This window comes from Bidens hawaiensis, unplaced genomic scaffold, assembly GCF_021521415.1.
Source record: "Bidens hawaiensis isolate Kalapana, Puna unplaced genomic scaffold, B.hawaiensis_p1.1 tig00009022_1, whole genome shotgun sequence".
Taxonomy (NCBI): Eukaryota; Viridiplantae; Streptophyta; class Magnoliopsida; order Asterales; family Asteraceae; genus Bidens; species Bidens hawaiensis.
In genome coordinates this window covers 312,498-336,135 of record NW_027491658.1, presented here as the reverse complement: position 1 = coordinate 336,135, position 23,638 = coordinate 312,498, and the positions used below count along the sequence as shown (strand labels likewise).

Here is a 23,638-nt window from a genome sequence, read left to right as displayed (position 1 = left end):
AACTTAAATAGTATACTAACTATTTGATTTTGGGTTTTCTAGACTTCGAGATCTTACATTCGTCTCCCTCTACTCTCATGATTGTGCCCTTTCACGGCACCCTCCATCTTTTCTCTTCTTCATTGAGTAATATTCTGTATGACAATTTGCAGCACTAAGCAACCTAGCTCCTCCATTGTTCCAACTGATACAACTATTTTAACCGATGACATAATGTGTTCAAACTAAGAGATTGTTTGGCGATCATGTGCTAAATCATTAAGAGGCTTGACCGATTAAGAGATAGCCTTTGAATTATTTAACATGTTTTTGAAACGTACCTATTAAAAGACTTTATAAACTACTGTACTAAAATGTGTTTTTTTAGTAAACTAAACACACTCTATATAATCTATTAATCTAATTAATTCTGAGGTGGCCTTTGAATCCATGTTTGTTTCATATTTGTACATATTCACTAAAATTAGAAAAGTGGAAAATGTAAATTGCCCGCACCCCCAAAAACTTTATTATGTATACAACCCATAGGAAATAAAAAGAAAACAAAATTGGATATTGGCCCATTTCAAGGTAAACTGGATACACGTAACTTACATATGGTGATGTTCATTACTATAAAACTCTAATACTCTAATTATAGACGAACAAAAATAATTGTTTTTTAGTAGTTTTCGAAAACCAACGTTCTATACTCTTTTTAAAAGAACTAAAATAATAATAATAATAAAGTTTGCATTTTGTTGACGTAGAAAAGTATAATACATAAAAGATTTTAGTACGCCTTTAATTAAATTGTTTTGTGAACCGTGTTTGAAGGTCTTTAACAAAAACGTTGTAATACCGAAAGATTCCAAATATTCAAACCCTTTACCATGATTTCTTGAAGTCCAAGAACCACCCACACATGTAAGATTTGTCTTCGAAAAATTCAAGGTTCATATTTTGTTTATGTTCGACAATCTATAAATACTCATTTATTTTCCACAAGAAAATGCAACAATAAAAACACACAAAAGTACAAATTACAAAACTTCACTCATCTTTTCTAACCCTATGCAACAATCAATCTCCTCAGCTAAAAACATCTACCGCAACATCCTCCAACAGCACAAACCACCAACCGCGTCCATAGGGCGGCAGCTACCTTGTGATGTGTTTATCAACCACCGGGGGATAGACACCAAGAAGAACATTGTCGGGCTTTTATATGATCATCTCATGCAGGCAAATATAAGGCCTTTCTTGGACAGCAAAACTATGAAACTGGGAGATAAATTGTCAGAAAAAATCGACAATGCAATCACCGAATGTAAAGTCGGGATTGTGGTTTTTTCTCCACGGTATTGTCAATCTTATTTTTGTCTAGATGAGTTGGCGCGCATTACGGAGGCTAAGAAGAAGGTTATGCCAGTTTTTTGTAATGTTAAACCATCTGAGCTTATCGTTAGAGGCCACTGGAGGTACTCTAAACATGAATTAGATAGGTTCAAATGGGCACTCGAGGAGGCTAAGTACACAGTTGGGTTAACCTTCAATTCGTCAAGTGGGTAAGCACTAAATAAAAATTGAAATTTACTATTATAAAAAGATTTTAAGGAAGAGCCTAAGAGAATTCCAATATCAAACTCTTTTTTGTAAAAGCAAATAACTTCTTATATAACATACACCCTCACACCATGGGAAGATTATCACATACATTATTATTATGTGATGGTCGGGGGAATACATGTCACACAATATCCCGTATTCTCGGGACAACTTTCTCTTCTCCATGCCAGTTCTATATAATTCTTTTTTTCATTTCATTTCACATATCTCAAAATCATTGACATACATTCATTTTTCATGTCTTTCTTATCCATTTGTTCAATTATTTAACATTAAATATATAATGATAATAATGATATGATAAAAAAATAATAATATTATGATAAAAAATACAATAACAAATAAAACATAATATAATTATAATAATATTTTAAGAATAATAAAATTTAATAATAATTGTAATAATTATACTAATTTATAAAATATAAAATCATAAAAAATAGTATAATGCAAATATACCGATAATAATAAAATAACATCATATGAAAAACAAACAGATGTACCCATTACAGTTTCACTCCTGTTGCACGGTCTATAGAGATTGTGGCTGTGAGAAAGCTTACTTCTACCATATAGAGTAGAGAGAGTGCTTCAACTGAGACCTAGGTTTCGAAACATTTTTTTTGTAAGCTATAATATAGTATACATAGCACAAATAAAAACATTATACGTATGAAATGATAGCTTCAAATACGCGTAGTAAAGAAATCATAGCCGATCATCATACAAGAGTACTTACTCATGCAGAAGGTACAATATTGCTAACATATAGTGAAACACAAAATAATGTAGCTACACATAAACAAGCATATATACATGCAAAACGAGCCTAACCCTTAATCCAATACTCTTAAAATAACAGTAAGACAAGTCTCGATCTAAAGCTAAGGCAAAAAATAAAAATAAAAAATAAAAAGGAAAAGCTAAGACCCCCATAACAAAATTGATCCAAAACCATACCCTCTCCGTATAGTTCATAACCTAATACAACGTCTTCAAGAGCTCCTATATATCCTCGACCATGTCTTTTAAGAGGTGTAAGTCAGTTAAAGCATACCTAATCTGGCCATGTCATGCCAGTTTAGGTTTATCTTTACGACTCCTCTCCTTCACACTTATGGGTTTCCACAGTTCTCACACGAGTCGTCACATGTCTCTTTTTCACGTGCCAAACCGTCCCAATCACTTCTGCTTATCTTATTGAGTTAACATGAGAGACATGCAAACTCTAAATTCTCTCGAAAAACTTCATTTCTTATTCGATCAATCTTTGTGTACCTGCACATCCACCTTCTCATCCTCATCTCTTGTACCTCCAACTTTCTCGCATGTGTATTCTTGATATCCCAACAATCCGTTTTGTATATCATAGACGGTCGTACAACAACCATATAAAATCATGATATGATAATGATGGTAAATATAATGATAACACGTATTATTTATAATTTACTATAAAACGATTACAATAAAGTGGCAGGCAAACGGGCAACAAGCTGCGCTACAACCCACTTATGATAACACTATATTAATAATAAGCTAGTATATATATACTATATAGCTTTCTGGACAAACGACAAAGTTTTGCTGACCCATTATCATTTTAATTGGTATCAAAGGGTGGGGCGGTGTTTTCGTACCAAATTTCCACCTCATCACCGTTCATCTCATCTTGCGCATACTTACTTTTGCCACTCAGTGTAGACTAAAAGATAAATAATCACATATAGTGAATAAAATTTCTATATTTTGATTATTTGTCCCCTTGGTAAAAATAAAAACTGAACTTAATTAAACCCTAAATCACCTAATCACATCCAGTTTGTACATAAGAGAGGAATATGAATAATCGAATGTCGTCAAGTCATAAATATGTACGTTAGGGTCTGAAGCTTCGACTTATCTTTTTTAAAGTCAAGCTGCCCTTAAGTTTATTTAACAAAAATGTACATGTAGAAATTACAATTTAACTAAAGAATTGATTACTGATTAGGTGTTTTACAACTTCAACTGTAAAAAAATAGTCCATCATGGTGTTTAATTGGATCGATATTGATGCATATTGCATGAAGCATCCAAATCTGTGCATGATAATTTTATAATTCATTCTCTTAAGAATTGAACAATCTAAGTCAAAATGCATCAACGAAGGTTTATCTCATAATGCGAATGGTATGTTAGTTTCAACATTCTACGTTATAATGCATAGTTTGCTTTTACATGATGTTTAGGGTTTATAATGATTTTTTCTAACTAGATTTCGTCTGATAAATGCAGGGACTGGCCGGGATTTCTAATAACTGCGACAGAAGCGATTATCCAAAACATAATAGAGGTGGAAGAGCAACATCAAGAATAGTAAAAAATCGATCAGTCAATTAAGTTACTCGTTGCCAATATATATTGACCAAAACAGTTCACCATTACCTGTACACGTAATTCAATTGACATATATACAGTATAAAGAAAACTAAATAATATTCATTGTGTTAATTAATCAAAAGCTTTGTATATTAATTTTATGACGTCAATTTAAAGATAGGAAGTTTATTTTTTATGTTCTTTCACTAATTCGTTATTTTGTTATTTTTTTGCTTCATGTACTGTCGATCTTCAATACTCAATAGAATGTTGAAAGCGTTTGTTATGAACTTATTCTTTTTAGCCTTTAATAATATATGATTATTGGTGATTTTTGTTAATTAGGCCCTACTTAAAATAAACGTATGACATAATATCAACTATTCAATCAGACATGTTATCAACCAGAGGATTTTTATATAGCCAAAAGAAATTAGAAACAAATCAAACATCTTGGAATGCTATCTTGGAGACTACTTCAAAATTTTGAACTTGTTAAAATGTTTCAGAAAGTTGTTTTTAATAACCAGTCTAGGTCATAACTTTGCTTTGAGTTGAGTGTGTTGGACCTAAGTATGCTAAAGTGTTGGGTTTAATGTGGAGGCTCGATTGTTTTAGGTCCGGTTTAAGAGAACTATGGAGCAGGAAATTAGAAGATCAAATTGGTTGGCCCACTTTATTTTAATTAAAGCCCATATTTTTTTATTTGGGGAACAAGTTGTTAACCCTATCTTGTAATTATAAATAGATATCTTGTACTTGTAATTTGTCATCACGAGTGAGGCAAAAAGCAATAATAAAGTATCCTGGTTGTAGCCCGTGGATGTGGGTCAGCCGACCGAATCACGTAAATCTCGTGTTCGTTTATTGCTTTCGTGTTTGAGTTCGGTTTGTGTGCGTGTTTAATCCTAACAAGTGGTATCTAGAGCTTAGGTTCGGGATCACACGAGAACACGAAGAACCACCAGTCTCTTCTCGCTGCCAGTTTTAAACGTGATTTAGGGTTTCGCGACCGCAGCCGTCATCGCTTGACCAGTCCGTCACGATTAGGGTTTTGAGAAACAATTATCAGTTATTTGAACGAGCATCATTGTTTATCGCTCAGAAATATACTTTGGCCGTCGGCGTTGTTTGTAATTGACCAGAAAGAAAAGGAGTGTGAATTGTCTATTTTTCTTTGGAGTTCATGCCATCCAATTCATTATTTCTTGCGAGCAGGAGAAAATTTCCGCCAAGAAATTGGACCAAATCAAGTTTTTTCTTATATGAGCCTCGTGAAAACCAATGGCAGCAGGCCCATATTGTTTTATCTTTTGATTGTGTGGGCCAAGTCTGGGTAGCATAGCCCATAAATAAATTTGGTTCGGGTCAAAATCTTATTATAGCAAAGCACAAGCCAGGAAAATCAAGATCCTATTTTTAGAAGAACAGTTTTCGAGTCAAAAGAAGCGTTGAAGAAACCAAGAACTAGTGCCAACCGCGTTTGTTAGGTTTTATCGTTTCAGTTTAAAGATTCGGTTTCTGATTTGCAGTTCGTATTTCCACTGCGTTTAAATAGGTTGATTGTTTAACAAAGTTCAGTAGAACAGCCGTTAAGTTCAGGCACGTGCCATTGCTGTGTCTATCTTTGTTTTTTTATTTAGGTTTTCATTTTAGTCATTGTCATGGAAGAAGACGGAAAGGTTTCGATACAGAAGTTTGATGGATATAAATTTGGTTGGTGGAAGATGCAAATTGAAGCGCTACTTTCTCAGAAAGACTTGGATGTGGTGCTTGAAGATTAAAAATCAGAAAAGATGTCAGAAGCAGACTGGAAGAAGTTAGACAAGAAGGCTAGGGCTTGTATTACTTTATCGTTGTCGGAAGATGTGGCATTTAATATCATGAAGGAAACCACGTCGCATGGTATGATGGATGCATTATCCAACATGTATAAGAAGCCCTAGGCAGCAAATAAGGTCTATCTTATCCGAGAGCTAGTGACTACAAGAATGAAAGAAGGTGGGTCTATTGCAACGAATATTAATAATCTTAATTCGATCATGTCCCGCTTAGTGTAAGTTGAAATTAAGTTTGATGATGAAGTTCAAAGTCTTTTTTTATTATCCTCCTTTCCAGACAGTTGGTCGTAAACAGTGACTGCGGTTTGTAGTTCGTCAACAAAAATAACTTTTGATGAGATTCGAGACTTGATTCTTGGAGAAGATTCATGACGAAGAAATTCAGGTGAATCATCAAGTGATTTAATGTATGTTGGCAGAGGAAGAAAAAATAACAGAGGTCGTGGGAGCGGGAACAGGAAAAGGAGTCAGTCTAGGACTCGGAAAGATGTGATATGTTGGAACTGCAATTAAGCGGGACACTTTAGGAATCGGTGTCCGAATGATAAGAATGAAAAGAAAGAAGTCACCATTGCAGAAGAATTCCCAGATGATGAGTTTTTAGTTCTTAGTGTTGACGATAATGTTGATTCCTGGGTCATAGATTCTAGTGCTTCATTTCATGCTACCCACAGCAGTGAAGCATTGCAGAATTTGAAGGAAGGTGATTTTGGTAAGGTTAGACTGGCGAACAATGATGTTCTTGATTTATGGGCATGGGTGACATGAATTTAGTTACTTCAGCCGGTTCATGGACCTTGAAGGATGTCAGAGTGATTCCAAGCATAAATAAAAATTTGATTTATGTCGGGCAGTTGGATGAACAGGGACATGAGGTTAAATTTGGGAATGGGCAGTGGAAAATTGTAAATGGAAATCTTGTCATTGCTAGAGGAAGAAAGAGCGGTTCATTGTATATGGTTAGTTTATCGTCTGAGGGAGTGATCGACCCAGTTCAGAAGAAGACCAAAGTCCGGTTCACATAGTCTAGTGGGCGGAAGAAGGTTTGTTTTGCAGGAGATAAATCCAAAGCCACATGTCAGATTCAGGTTGAACGTTCTAGAAGAGGTTCATAAAAACCAATCAGAGGTTTCGTGGCAGTGGGAGCACTGGCAGTCAGTCAGTCAAAGCTTTTGCCAGAGTTACCAGACAGTGGGTTAAGAGAACCAGTATTTCAGCGGTTACAGTTTCTCTAGAAGATTACCTACTTAATATGGAGAGTGTTGTTTATACTCAAGGTATTCCAGGATTTAGCAGTTCATGTAAGTGGGAGCCGGTAGGGATAGAGAACAAGTCGATGGCAGTTGTAGCCATGACTGATGTGTTGGAGCTCGGGGGAGCTTCAATGGGCGTTCATGTTAATTGATGAGAAGGCAGATGCAACCAGGAAGACGAGGAAGATTACAAGAGGTACAAGAGATCATCGGCATACAGTTTGAAGATTATCAAGCCTCCAGTGGGAGATTGGTGGGTTTAATGTGGAGGCTCGATCGTTTTGGGTCCGGTTTAAGAGAACTTTGGAGCAGGAAATTAGAAGATCAAATTGGTTGGCCCACTTTGTTTGAATTAAAGCCCATATTTTTTTTTCTTGGGGAACAAGTTGTTAACCCTAATCTTGTAGTTATAAATAGATATCTTGTACTTGTGATTCTTCATCACGAGTGAGGCAGAAAGCAATAATAAAATATCCTGGTTGCAGCCCATGAACGTAGGTCAGCCGATCAAACCACGTAAATCTCGTGTTCGTTTATTGTTTTTGTGTTTGTGTTCGGTTCATGTGCGTTTTTAATCCTAACATAAAGGATCGAATTCAACTCTGAGTTATAAAATATAGATCGTGTTAGGCCACGATTTTTATACTGAGGATCCTTTATCCTTAACTGTCTTATGGATAGTTTATCCTTGAAATATATGTCAGGATATAAAGGATCGACAATCCTCGGTATTTTTTGTTTACTAATGATTGCATTTAGTATAGTGATGTGTTAGACAGGTGTATCAACTTGGAGACGCATTTGCATCAATTATCCACATGGAACACCCTATAGCTGGAACATGGATATAGGATCCTAATTCAACACAGCTGGTTATGGACGAACTCTCTAGAAGATCGAAGTTTAAATATCACCAACGGCTGTGCGACTCGTTCTTCCGCTTATCTCGCTACTGAACGACTATACGCACGTGGTCAGAGTCATGGAGCGGCTAGTGGAGGACTTCCCTGTAATTAGGAGATATTGTTATTATTGTTATATTATTTAAACGGGTAATGATCGAAGAGGAAAAACACTTGTATTCTCACACACACTAGAGCAGATTCAATAATTCTCTCTATACACTAGCTTACATTGTAATTTCGATCATGTACTCCACAAACATATTTAACCACTTTTCGTTGATTAATAAACTTGACGGTGATAGTTTTCACCGTCCGGAGGTTTTTTGTGCCGGAGACCGAGATAACCATATACTCGTCGACCAAAGGTTGTCTTGTTGATTATTGACTAAGATACTTCGACCAAAGATTATCCTATTAATCCTTGACCGGAGCTATTTTACCAACGATTACCTCGATAAGTTTTGACCAAAGTAAGACTATCTTGGTTAAGGGCTTTTTCCCTCGTGATTAAATCTCGTGTTCATCAATATCACGCTCATACATTAGTCATTATTGTGTTAGCACCTTACCTCACATTTACAAATTTGGATACTTGATCCTTAGCAGATTTTTGTCCAAAACAATTTGGCGCCCACCGTGGGGCAATTGGTGCTATAATCCATATTATTCTCATCAAACTTCATTTTTCCATACCCTGAACACTCACAATGGCCTCTCAATCTACCTCTGCTTCGTCAACCATGCCCTCATCAATTCCTCTCTCATCGAGGACCTTACCACCAATGCCTCCGCCAATCACGACAGCACAACAAACTACTACTACTGAAAGCAGAACGCAACTACCAATCTTCCAGAGCTCGAAAACCACTGCTACTACCCCGGTGGTTAATACTAATAGTGATGTTTCGTCTATGTTTTCGCAGGTTAAAGCATATATGGAGCAACAGAACAAGACTAACCAGAGAATCCTTCGTGAGATAGAAGATCTCAGGAAGAACAAGAGGCCAGCAGAAGATCTCACTCCCCTAGTGCCCAGGATGCTGGATTTCACCAGTCCGGGATCCTTGGCTCAGCTTCGCAAGGATCTTCACTGTTTCAGCCAGGATCCTCTATCCTGCAACCAGGGTCCATGGGTCAATCGGCTCAGGGATCCTCAATGTTTCAGCCAGGATCCTCTATACTGCAACCAGGGTCCATGGGTCAACCGGCCTTGGGATCCTCAATGTTTCAGCTAGGATCCTCTATCCTGCAACCAGGGTCCATAGGTCAGCAGGCTCAAGGATCCTCACTCTTTCAGTCAGGATCACATATCCTTCAACAAGGGTCGTGGGTCTACTGGCTCAAGGATCCTCGCAATCTCAGCAGGGGTCATCAATGATACCGCCAGGATCATCTGGGTGGTATGCTCAAGGCTCCTATGGTTAACAACCTCAAGGATCCTTTGTTCAGGATCAAGGATCTTCAAGAATGCAGCATATACAGTCTTCCGAAGTCCATGTTGGAGACATAATTCCCATGCAAACATAGCTTCAGGAGGACCCACTCCTATTGTCGACTCCTCTTTTCCAAGATACTCGTATGGAGTACCAAACACCACCCATCAGAGAGGTAACTGGTACGATCCTATATCTTTAGATACTAACCGTGTTCCCATGCAGGATTCAGGTATCAACCAGGCCATGGCTAGGGAATTACAAAAGCTAAAGGATATGATATCCAGTGTCCCGGGAGTGATACGTCCAATTCCTGAGATACCAGAGGGGAGTCACAAGTTATCCGGATTCGCTCCGCCCATATGTGATGCTGAAATTCCGAAGCGATTCCAAACTCCCAACATGAAGACATATGATGGGAGCACCGACCCTGAGGAACATGTTGCCCAATATAGGGAAAGGATGGAAATTAATCCAATTCCTGAAAGACTCAAGGAGGCTTGCCTTTGTAAAGGATTTGGAGCCACACTAATGGGAGCTGCACTGAAATGGCTACTAAGTCTTCCACATTTTTCGGTTACATCTTTCTCTCATTTAGTCAATTTGTTTAACACTCAATTTTCCTATAGTCGGAAATTTGAGAGGTTAACTAGTGATTTATATCGCGTTATCCAGCCTAGTAATGAATCCCTTAGGGATTTCGTTACAAGGTTCGGTAAGGAAGCTTTAGAAATCCCAAACCTTGATATGACTACTACTGTTGAAGCATTCAAGATGGGAATTCAAAAGAGCTCCCCTTTTTATGATGATTTAGTGATGACTCCATGCAGGACATTAGATGAAGTCAGAAACAGGGCATTAAGGTACATCCTCTTGGAAGAAGATAAAAAGATCCAGGATCGTCTCAGGGGACAAACAAAACAAGAAACACCCGAGAAGAATAAAGGATCCTGGAATAGGAACAACAATACAAAGCCATACGCCAAGTTCAACAATCAGAACGTGCGGGCAGTTAAAAAAGGAGATGACGATGAAGATTACCCTTGCATCTCCGACTATTGTTTCTCTGTAGATACTCATGGCTTGATTTGTGCCATGAAGGATCTGGGAGAAAAAGCAAGGCAGCCCCGGAAGATGAGAAGGTCGTCGGCTTCAATGACAAGTCTAAGTGGTGTGCCTTTCATGAAGACTTTGGTCATGCGACAGACGAGTACATTGGCTTGAGGAAAGAAATTGGGTACCTCCTGAGCAAGGGCCACTTTAAAGAACTCTTGGGAAGGAAGAAATCCAAAACCCAAGAAATCCAAACGCTCATCCCCACTACTCGGGTGACTGATCAGAGAGTCTTTTTTAACTCAAGGATCCAGGATCCTCAGCAGAACAAGTCCGATGTGCCAGCAGTTAATTTTATCTCAGGAGGTTCAGACATATGTGGAACTTCTTTCTCTGCAGCAAAAAGATTAGCCAAGGAGATCAAGATGGACAACGGAGATCATCCAATAGTCTCAACCACATTAACAACCGACAAGAGAATCTTCTTCGATGAGGAAGACAAGCTGAACATCCAAGATCCTCACCATGACGGTTTGATTATTACATTATTTATCTCGAACCATTATATACGCAGGATCCTAGTGGACGGGGGCAGCTCGGTCAACATTATCCAGCATGACGTCCTCAAAAAAATGAACATCCCGGATTCAGAAATCATTCCTAGAACATCGGTACTAGTCGGTTTCAGTGGTGAAACCATGAAGACATTGGGGGACATCAACCTCCCAATTTATATCGAAGGGTTAAATACATACCAAAAATTTTGTGTTATAGATAACCTTTCATGTTGCAATGTTATTTTAGGTAGGCCTTGGCTCCATGGAATGAAGGTCGTAGCTTCAACTTATCACCAATGCATCAAGCTACCAACTCCTTGGGGAGTTGTAAAGATAGTAGGTGACCAAGCGGAGGCTAAGAACTGCTATTCATCGTCAATGAAGCCAACAGCTAAGCAAACTATAGCATAGCAACTACAGCAACATCCTAGGGACGTGCTGGAAGCTCGGGAGAAATACCTCAAAGAAGTATCATTGGACCCCGAAGATCCAGAGATAAAAGTGTTCCTAGGATCCAGTATCCCCAGCAAAATAGAGGAGGATATAATATCCTTCCTAGCGCGAAGGAGATCAACTTTTGCCTTCAAACACTCAGACATGACAGGTATTTCGAAAGAGGTAATTACTCATAAACTCGGCCTTGATTTATCTGTTAAACCCGTCCATCAGAAGCGAAGAAAATTCGCTCCTGAGAAGAACAAGATCATACAAGAAGAAGTTAAAAAACTTCTTAAAGCCGGTATGATCAGAGAGGTTCAGTATCCTCGATGGCTAGCTAATGTGGTCGTTGTTTCAAAAAAGAATGGAAAGTGGGGGGTATGTGTCGATTTCACATATTTAAATAAGGCATGTCCCAAGGATCCTTACCCATTACCACATATAGATACCATGGTGGACGCGACGGCTGGACATGAAATGCTCACCTTTATGGATGCTTCCTCTAGATTCCAACAAATTCAGATGGAACCATCTGATCAAGAGGACACAACGTTCATGACTCTAACTGGCATATATTGTTATACTGCTATGCCGTTCGGACTAAGAAATGCAGGAGCGACGTACCAAAGACTAGTAAATATGATGTTCAAAGACCAGTTGGGCAAGACTATGGAGGTATACATAGATGATATGGTGGTAAAGTCGAAGAAGGCAGAGGACCACCTTAAAGACCTCGAGGAAGCATTCAATATCCTTGACCAATATAACATGAAGCTAAATCCATCCAAATGCCACTTCGGTGTTAAGGCTGGAAAGTTTCTGGGATATATGGTCACAAAAAGAGGAATTGAAGCAAGCCCGGAACAGATTGAAGCTATTGTCAATCTCAAATCTCTTGCAAATGCCAAGGACGTCCAGAGACTTACCGGAAGAATAGCAGCCTTGAATAGGTTCATCTCAAGATCCTCCGAGAAGTGTAAAGACTTCTGTGATATCCTTAGAAAGAACAAGAAGTTTGAGTGGACTGAAAAACATGAAGATGCTCTCACAGCCTTGAAGGATTACTTATCCTCAGCTCTGGCTCTGATGAAGCCTGTGGATGGAGAATCCTTGTATCTATATCTTGTTGTTTCAGGAAATGCAGTGAGTGCGGTCTTCATAAAGAATCATGAAGGTGAACAACATCCCGTATACTATTTAAGTAAAAGTCTTTTAGATGCGGAGTCCAGGTATTCTCATTTAGAAAAGCTAATTCTTGCACTTATTATGGCTTCTACTTAACTAAGACATTATTTTGAAACTCATCTTATTATTTTGAGAACTAACTATCCTGTAAAGAATGTTCTTAGAAAACCAGAGTTATCAGGAGGAATGGCTAAGTGGGCTGTAAAGTTAACTGCATATGATATACAATACGAGCCAAGAACAACGATCAAGTCTCAAGCATTAGCGGACTTTGTGGCTGATTTCACTAGTGATCTACAAAAAGAAGCTGACTTGGAAGTGCAACAACTAGAAAAGACCAAGGATCCTTGGATACTCTTCACTGATGGAGCATGTAACGTGAGAGGAACAGGATTGGGGATCCTACTGAAATCACCAAAGGGGGACATATTACCCCAGTCTATAGCTTGTGAGTTCCAGGCGACAAACAATGAAGCAGAGTACGAAGCTTTAATCGCATGTTTGCAATTAGCCAAAAACATGAGGATCAGGTATCTTCAAGTTTATGTAGATTCTTTATTGATAACTAACCACTTTAACGGCTCCTACGCTGTTAAAAGTGAGAAACTAATGAAATATTTAGACGTTGTGAAGGAATTGTCGAAATCCTTCGAAATATTTAGTATTACACAGGTACCGAGGGAAGAAAACGCTGGGGCAGATGCCTTAGCAAACTTAGCCTCATCTTTGAAGATTCCTGAGGATTTGAAAATCCCAATAATCCACATTCTCAAGCCAGCAATAGGAGAATAGGAAATTGGAGAGATAACAAAAGATAAAGAAATCGTGCTCTGGGATCCTTTATCCTCCAATAATAAAGGATCATGGATCCATCCTATCAAGAACTATATTTAGACTGGAGAAATTCCAACCACAGAAAATCCCAAGTCCTTCAAGCTCAAGGTATCCCAATATATTTTATTAGATGATATGGTATATAGAAAATCTCTTGCAGGTCCATATCTGAGATGCATCGAGGATCCTGGGATCCAAGAGGTACTTAAGGATTTTCACGAAGGAGATTGCGGCAATCACATAGGTGGAAGAGCGTTATTTTCCAGGATACTCAGAACCGGATACTTCTGGCCAACAATAAATAAAGATGCAGTGGAGTATTCAAAGAAGTGTGATGCTTGCCAAAGACACGCAAACATCCTTCATCAACCAGCGGAACCTCTATATCCTCCTCATGGCCTTTTATGAAATGGGGTATGGATATTGTAGGCAAACTACCAAAAGCACCAGGTGGAAAAGTCTTTATGCTTGCCATGACTGACTACTTCTCCAAATGGATTGAGGCAGAGGCATTTGTACAAGTCCGAGAAAGGGAAGTAATATCTTTTATTAAACGAAATATTATAACTAGATTTGGTATTCCCGCTGAAATTGTTTGTGACAATGGTTCCCAGTTTATTGGGAAGAGAACTACTAACTTTTGTGACAGTTGGGGCATCAAAATGATTACTTCGACTCCAATTCACCCTCAAGCCAATGGCCAAGCAGAGTCTAGCAACAAGATTATCATCAACAATCTAAAGAAGAAGCTAGGATCCAAGAAGGGAAAATGGGCTAAAGAACTTCCTTATGTTCTTGGGGAAGACAAAACTACACCCAAAAATGCGACAGGCCAGACACCCTTCTCATTGGTGTTCGAAGCAGAAGCAGTAATTCCTACAGAAATGGTGGTCCCTACTGCTAGAACCAGCTTCCGTGATCCTGAAGCTAATAGAGAAGTTCTCCTTGAAGACTTGGATACTATAGAAGAACTCAGAGACCTAGCAAAAATCAGAATGGCAGCGTATCAACAAAGGGTAGCTGGGGCATATAACAAAAGTATCAGAATCAGAAGATTTCAAGAAGGAGATCTAGTACTAAGAAAAGCCTTCCAAAACACCACTAATCCGGTTGATGGAAAGTTAGCACCCAAATGGGAAGGACCTTATCAGATTGAGTCTGAAGCAGGAAAGGGGGCATATCATTTGCTCGCAATGGAAGGCAACAGGTTACCAAGAGCTTGGAATGCCATTCACCTCAAGAAATATTTTTTCTGATCAGGATCCGTTATCCTGAGAAGATATATTATCCAGTAAAAGGATCAAGGATCCTTAAAGCGGTAACATCTTTCTAATCTATTATTCTATTCGAATTATTATTATTAATTTAAAGATAATATATTCTTAACCTTTTATCTTTTCCAATTATTGAATAACCATGCAGGATTGTAACGGGACATTTGATGTTCAAGAGGTTGGCCACCTCTCCGTTGCATTTAAGGTACTTTATTATTTCCCTTGGCCTTACCCACGTTTGGATATGACCCCCGATGGTCATATCCCCTAAGGTTTAAAGGTTTTCACCTTTCTCACGATCGCCAGTTGCGCACGCTATCCAACACATAGTTCGGGGCAGCGGGACCAGTACACGCTTAGTGGCTGACAATTTCATTGTCTCCGGCTATATGGAGGATCCTACGAATTATGGTAGACGTACCATACCTCCGGTTTATAACGTTTTCACGTTATCTCACGTTTGGGCTAAATCCCGGTTCGGGCGAGACCCCAGTTAACATCCGTATCTTTGGGCCAGTCCCAAGTTTGGGCTTGTCCCCAGTTTATTTTATCGGCTTGTCCCTAGTATGTTGGGTTTGTCCCCAGATTACACCGGCTTGTCCCCAGTTGCACGGGTTTGTCCCCAGAATATTTGTTGGGCTTATCCCCAGTTTAACGGGTTTAACCTCAATTAATAACATGAATTGTTTGCAGCGAATTTTCTAAGTTCTTACTAAAGATCAAGAAACTAAGGATCCCGAATCCTAGAGCTACTCTTGTAAGGAACATTAGGAGTTCGATACTTCTAGTAACCTAAGTCTATTTAAACCTTCTGTTATGATCTTTATTGATTAACTTAAGTTTGATATTTATTATAACTTTGGATATTCCGGCTAGAAAGGCTAATCTTCTAAAAATAGTTATTTAATTACTGAAGTCTTTAACTAATTTCCGGATATTTTATCCTAAAATTTTCCTTATATAAATTTATTGATTACTTATGGATATTCTATTCTAAAAAATTTTTAAAGATCTTATATCCTAAAAATCTAATATTCGAAGATTATTTATCAAACTCTAAGCAATGCTTAAACTTTTATACAACAAGTTTTTGAAAATAAGTAACAAGCAAATAGTCAAAAGATTTATGTTAATTAAAGTAAATAAGCCACAAGGACTTATCCAAAATTTCTTAACCCGGACTTCACCATACGAAAAGATGGACCATCCATCTGGGTTAAGTAAGAGTTACTAATAGTTCATAAAGTGCAGGAAAATAAAAAAAAAACAGGGGCAACTAAGGCTTCATCCCCCACAAACAGAGGATCCCTCCACCTTTGTCACCCCCGCATATTGTCTTAAGGATCATAGATCCTTTATCCTAAATACTATTGTTTATTACAGATCATAGAAACTGTTCATAAAAACATCAACATCAAATAAAAAAGTGGGCTCGGGCCTTGTCTTTAATATCCTTCATCGTCCACTTAAGCTGCATCTTCAACCGCAGCATCACCTTCCCCCTTGCCGGCTTCAGCCGCCTCCTTAACGCCACTGGTCCCAGCCTCGGTGTTCTCAACCATCTCTTCATCATCCTCACCACCAAGGTCGTCAAGTGCAGCCTTCTATTTCTCCACCTCCCAGGCTGACTTGTCGAAAGCAGGATCACCGGCCTCCATCGCCATTTTGATCCGTGCCTGGAATACCGATCTGGCAGCCCACACCTTGGCTTCGTTAGTCGCCTGCTCTACTGCTTCTTGACGTTGGGCCTCGGCTGAGGATACCTGATCCTCCAATTGTTTCTTGAGTTGGATCATAGCCTTATCCTTAGCGACCGCAGCTTTCCCTAACCCGAACATCTTCTCGCTTATCTAGAGGATAGTCTTTTCATAGTGGTCCCTCATAGCAATCACAGCCTACCAACAAATTTCGTGTCAAAATTAGGACAATGCTGGATCCTAAATTCTTATAGGGAAAAACACGGTACACTTACAGAGCAGACAATGTCACAGTGGATCAGAGGGTTTCTTCCTCTTAGAAGCTGCAGATTTGGCCCTGGTAGTGGCGGTCTTGGGCTCGGAGCTTGTGCCAGCCTTTGAACCCTCCTTTTTGACAGCAGGAGAGGTAACCATGCAGTCGATGTCATCAAGGGAGAACTTGAGAGCGGATTTTCCAGATTTCTTGGTGCCTGTAGAGAAGAAATCAACATATAAGTATTCCATTTTGTTTTATTTACTTTAAAATTATTAACTTACTTGACATGTTTGAGATTGGGGAGATGTCACAAAAACCTTCCACAAACCGAGCTTGAAAGATCCTAACTTCGGTATCTAGTGCTAGGAACCGTTTTGCCTTTTCTTCTGTTCCAGGTAGCTTGCTCAATGAAGCGAAGTTCTCAACTGCAGATAACAAAAAAGAATAAGTTTTAAAGCTGAAGAATAAAGGATCCTGCTATTCCATAAAGATCCAGGATCCTACCCTTTGTGACCCACGTGGAAGGAAGATCTGCCCCCCTGGTATCGATTCGCATTTAACGAAGAAAAATTGATTCCTCCACACGGAATCGTTTAACGTGGCTTTTAAGATCGGATGGGGCTGTCGGGGTTTGGACTTGAAGATAAAATGGGCAGAACCGAAGGTAGTAAGGGTATACAAATAAGACAACTCCGGGAGGCCAAAATCGATTTTTTCCTCCTTAATGATTCTTTCGATGGTGCTAAGAACCCTCCAAATCATCGGCATGGCTTGTATGTAAGATATGCCGGTTGAATCTAAAAAACTTTGGGTAAAAGATGGAAAGGGGTATTTATAGCCGATAAGAAAGGGAGTTGCCGGAAAGCAGACCCAGACCTTGGAGTAAGTGTCACATCTAATGCTGGATTCATAGGGTCGGAACAAGGTTTCTGGAGGAAATAATGTGTGAAAACTGTCGACCTCGGGATCCGTGAGCTTATAGATTTCAGAAGAAGGGTTAGAAAGCAAGCCTTGTGGTTCCATTTCGACCAATTCGGAACCACCGGATGACTGTTCGGAAGGTTTAGAAGGGGCCGGAGAAGAAGAAGAAGCGGCAAACATGATTAAAGAGAATAAGAAACGAGGGTTAGAAGAATACCTGATTCGTCGGATAAAGGTGTATATAATCAAAGATATAGGGCGGCATATATAGACGGTTATAATTAACCTTAAGGGCTAAATGGTAAATTTTCTAGCAAAACCGTCCCATCGTGCAGTTTTCACAATGATTTTGAATTTCAAAATGACAGTTGTGTTCCACTGTCACCCGCCATTTGGGGGGAAATTGTTAGGCCACGATTTTTATACTGAGGATCCTTTATCCTTAACTGTCTTATGGATAGTTTATCCTTAAAATATATGTCAGGATATAAAGGATCGACGATCCTCGGTATTTTTTGTTTACTAATGATTGCATTTAGTATAGTGATGTGTTAGACAGGTGTATCAACTTGGAGACGCATTTGCATCAATTATCCACATGGAACACCCTATAGCTGGAACATGGATATAGGATCCAAATTCAACACAGCTGGTTATGGACGAACTCTCTAGAAGATCGAAGTTTAAATATCACCAACGGCTGTGCGAATCGTTCTTCCGCTTATCTCGCTACTGAACGACTATACGCACGTGGTCAGAGTCATGGAGCGGCTAGTGGAGGACTTCCCTGTAATTAGGAGATATTTTTATTATTGTTATATTATTTAAACGGGTAATGATCGAAGAGGAAAAACACTTGTATTCTCACACACACTAGAGCAGATTCAATAATTCTCTCTATACACTAGCTTACATTGTAATTTCGATCATGTACTCCACAAACATATTTAACCACTTTTAGTTGATTAATAAACTTGACGGTGATAGTTTTCGCCGTCCGGGGGTTTTTTGTGCCGGAGACCGAGATAACCATATACTCGTCGACCAAAGGTTGTCTTGTTGATTTTTGACTAAGATACTTCGACCAAAGATTATCCTATAAATCCTTGACCGGAGCTATTTTACCAACGATTACCTCGATAAGTTTTGACCAAAGTAAAACTATCTTGGTTAAGGGCTTTTTCCCTCGTGATCAAATTATCGTGTTCATCAATATCACGCTCATACATTATTCATTATTGTGTTAGCACCTTACCTCACATTTACAAATTTTGATACTTGATCCTTAGCAGATTTTTGTCCAAAACAGATCGTTAATCACTCTCTAAAGGTGGAACCAATACCAAGTGTACCCATGATATTCATAAATAGTGTAATAGATATAAATAAGCTAATCAACTTTGATGTCACATCCCAACATAAAGACGGAAATGTCGGGGCACTACACGATTGAAATCACAGCACAAGACATGAATGTAAACTTTCATTCAAATAAAGATATCACTCTTTGAACACATAAACAATACATTGTTTCAAATAAACACAATTTGAAACTTGTTTAATGGTCTTCTAACTAGGCTTCATTCTTTTATCCACTACGTGAAAGTAAACTTCATCTTTTAGTTTACATTACCTAAAAAACATACAACAGTGTCAACTACAAAAACATGCAACAATCAATCTCATTAGCTAGGAATGTATATGGCGACATCCTTAGACACCACAAACGAACGACCACCTCCAGCTTTACAAGGGGCAACCACAATGTGAAGTTTTTACCGTGTGATCAAAACTAAGGTGCAATTTGTTTTTTAAGAGGTAAAATGTCTGTAGTTTGAGGACCACATCTGCAGACCTCTATAGAAGAAAAAATGGACCAAAGGTCTGCATTCTATAATTATAGCAAACTATTTGTTTTTTAACTTTTACAGACTACTAAATAAACTGAAATTTAAATAAACCGATTTTTTAAACTTAAAAGAGTTCAACATTGAAATTTAAATAATGGTTGTACAACACTGAATTAATATTCATTAAATCACAATAACATTTTTTTTTAAATCATTCATTCCATACTTTTCATTAACTGCTCAGCAACTTCATATCATAATCGAGTCATGTATTCCCGATCCGATACAGTACCATGTGCTTCAACCTCGTCTTCATCTAATGCTATATGCATTGATTTCAACATTCAAATACACAAATGTAACACCCCAACCTTGGGCAGATTATACACCGGAGCGGTACTTAGATTGTTCATGAGCTCGTAACACTATTAAAGTGACAATAGTTATTTTATTTTATGTTATAAAACTTCAACTACACAATATTCGTAAAAGGTCAAATAACATTACATCGAGAAGCAAATAAGGTTCAAAATGATAGATCCTAAGGGCAATCTGGTTGTCTTTATCCTTGCATATTATCGTATCAACCTGCAACACGTTTAAAATAATAATATTTGTCAACAAATATATTTGTGAGCTTTCATAGTTTGATTGTATATTTAGTATACAAATTCGGTCACAATTAAATTGTCATTTAATTTATAGGTCATCATGTTGTATCCTTTTTCTAAAACTAAGCTTTCCCATCGTTGTAGGCTATGTATTAGTTTATATATATATGTGATGGTTCAGGAGAAAAATGATATTACTGCGAGAAATAATGAATATGTGCCACTAGTTTTGTTCTAGGTTTTAAATGCTTAAAGATAAATAAAAAAACACAAATACATTCTCTTTCTTCAATTAATATAACTAATAAAGCGTTAATAGTTATCTATTTAATTAATATAACTAATCAAATTATTATAATTGAAAAATATTAAGAACTCATTTATTTTTATAACTTATGTTTTATCTCTTAAATTTTTATTTTACACAAGTACAATGTATTCATACATTAAAATTTGTTTCTATCCAAAACCAATTTCTTCCAACTCAATATATTAATATCTATCAACACGTACTTACATTGTGATGAATAATACAAAAAATTATTTTACACGTGTTTACATTAAATATCAACAAAAAAGATACAACCTACACAAAAACATATAATCTACACTTGTTCTAAGAAATAAGAAAACATATAACCTACACACGAAAATATATAACCTACACACAAAATTCTCAATAAAATACACACGCACACAAAAACATATAACCTACACATGAAAATTTGATCTTACACAAATGCAATTTATTCATACACTAAAATTTATTTTTATTCAAAACCAATTTCTTTCAACTTAATATATCAATATCCATCAACACGTAGTTATATTGTGATGAATAATAATAAAAATCGTGTACATGTTTGCATTGAATGTCAATAATAATATACAAAAAAAAAAACATATAACATACACTTGTTCTAAGAATAAGAAAACATATAACCAACATACGAAAAACATATAACCTACACACGATTAGGATATGTGTATCTTTGTGTACTTTATATAATTGTTGATGACGTATTACGTATGTCAGTTGTATGCTTTTTTGTATGTTGTACGTTTTTATTGCTCAAAACAAGTGTAGATTTATAATTTTGTGTAGGTTGTATATTTATTGTCTATGTTTAACGGACACATTCGTATGATATTTTTATTTATTATTATTTATAACAATAATTTTTATAGACATATCAATTAAAAACAATATATCATGTTTTGATATTTATTGTTAAAAAAACACGTTGATATATGCTAATAAATTGAGTGAAAAGAAATTGTTTTTTTAATATGAAGAAATAGTATTATATGAATAAATTGTATTTTTGTTGGATAAAATGAAGATGGTGTAAATAAAAAATAAAACTAAATTAGTGTTTTTAAATATTTAATTATTATATTTAAATTAGTTAGATATATTAATTAAGTAGAGATTTATCATGGTTATATTAGTTGTATTAATTGAATAAAGAGAGTGCATTTAACGTTGTATTTACATCTTTTTTTATTTATTTTTAAATATTTAAAACCTAAAATAAAACTAGTGGCTCATATTCATTTCTCGTGTTTTTCGCATTAATATAATTTCTCTCATAAACTTAAGCCTATATATATATATATAGGGTGTTACAAGATCTCATTCTCGAATATGATATGTAGTAAGAGTTAGACCAAACAATTGATATTAGAATGAGTTTCACTGGAATTGATGGTTTAACCACCATCGGTTCACCATCACTCTTGAAGGTGCAAAAATTGAGGAAGTTTAGCTAGAGACATTAAAATCGGAGGTTTGGAGATGCAATTAACTCGAGAAATGATCGAAAATCAGTATGAGTTGATCTGCCCCGATCATCAATTGGGTTTTGGATGAATTTGAGCATCTATCATTGAATATCTATGCACTTGCAATGTTGCTTCAAAGTCGCCATTCGACCCTTACTTTCACTTGTAACGATGTAAGGATGAAGAATTAAGGCAACAAAAGGAAGTACATTTCTCTACCTCAGTTGCGCTCGCATATTAGTATCGCTTTATATCATCGCATAAGATGCAGTTACGCTTATCTACTTCTATAAATGGTAGGATAGATAAATGATATTTCACTAGAACAATTACGCTTACATCAAGAGAAACGAAAGTATGCATGTTGTTCCTTTGGAACCAAAGCGAAAGTATGCTACTTTCCCTCACATATCTCATAGCGAAAGTAAGCTTAAACGAAAGTGTCCCACTTTCTCGAGATCAAACTTATTCGAAAGTATGCTTACTTTTGCCTATGCTTGATCAGAGGAAAGTACCAAAAGAGCCTACATTATCTTAATAGAGTTAATCATGATGAAGCAGATTGCAATTTATTGGAACCCTTATCGTATGTCAAAGAGGGACTACACTTGAGGGGGAGAATAAGAGACAATGATGCTTCGAATTTTCATACAACATGAAGATATGAGATTGGATTGGACAAATATTTAATGACATTAGTTTAGGGGAAGATTGTAAGAACATACTATAAAATGTAACATCCTAAATATTATAAATATTAAATAAAGAAAGTTGTGTTAGTTATCGTGTGTTAATATTTAATTAGTAACAGATAAAGAAAGGAAGATGGACTTAGATTAATTAAAATGGATCAAGATGATGGATGGACCTTAGGTCCATAGGCTTTAAGAGGTATAAATACCCTCTTAAACCATTCTAAACCCTAAACTCTCATTTCTATCTTTCATAATCTCTACACACGCCTACACCCATACCATACGCGGACGTGTGAGAGAAAGAGAAGCAAGATCAAACAAGTGTTTATTCTCGGTAGATCTTTGATATACGAAGTAGACACAAGGTTTAAGGTTCATTATCAAGCTAACCGAGACCAAACGAACACAAAAAGGTATGTTCTTGATCTTAAAGTTTACGTTTTTTGTTAACGGTTGGCCTTGAAACTTAAACATAAAGTAGATCGGGTCTAAACGAAACATAAAGTAACGAACTTGATGTTAAAACGAACCTAACAAACGGCTCGTTAAAAGAAACCCTCGATCTAGTTTGAACGTTTAAGGCCTAAAGATTCAAACTTTATGCATACCCGAGTCAAGTCTTAGACGAGAGTGGTCGTGGGATCATGTACGGGGTTGGATATTGTCATAGTGAAGGTTTATGTATGAAACATAAATGATAATGGGCTTGGTGACCACATGGTGGTCACTGTTCACGTCCATGACATGCGGCCAATCAATTCCATTTCACTTAACTCGCATACAAATTTACATACATAACTCACATACTATAGAGACATGCCCACTCGCATACATTATAGACTCGGTTGCATCGAAACTCTGAATACGTTAACACCACTGATCACTTTGATACACTCGCATACATACAGCATACTCGTATACAAGGCTGTATCGATTACAAGTCCTTAATCTCATATATCCTCGAGCTCGGTTACGATGATGCCCTTGAAATACCCAGACCCGATTACATTACAAGTTGATAACTGCCCACAGTCGCTTACACTATACACACAAGTCGCATACATTGAGCCAATCCCTTAAG

The 23,638-nt window shown here is 37.2% G+C and overlaps 1 pseudogene; it reads left to right on the top strand.

The window, feature by feature from the left end:
* Nucleotides 1-904: 904 nt before the first annotated feature.
* LOC143530758 (putative 2' cyclic ADP-D-ribose synthase BdTIR pseudogene) lies at nucleotides 905-1,567 on the top strand (annotated as a pseudogene).
* The last annotated feature ends 22,071 nt before the right edge of the window (nucleotides 1,568-23,638 follow it).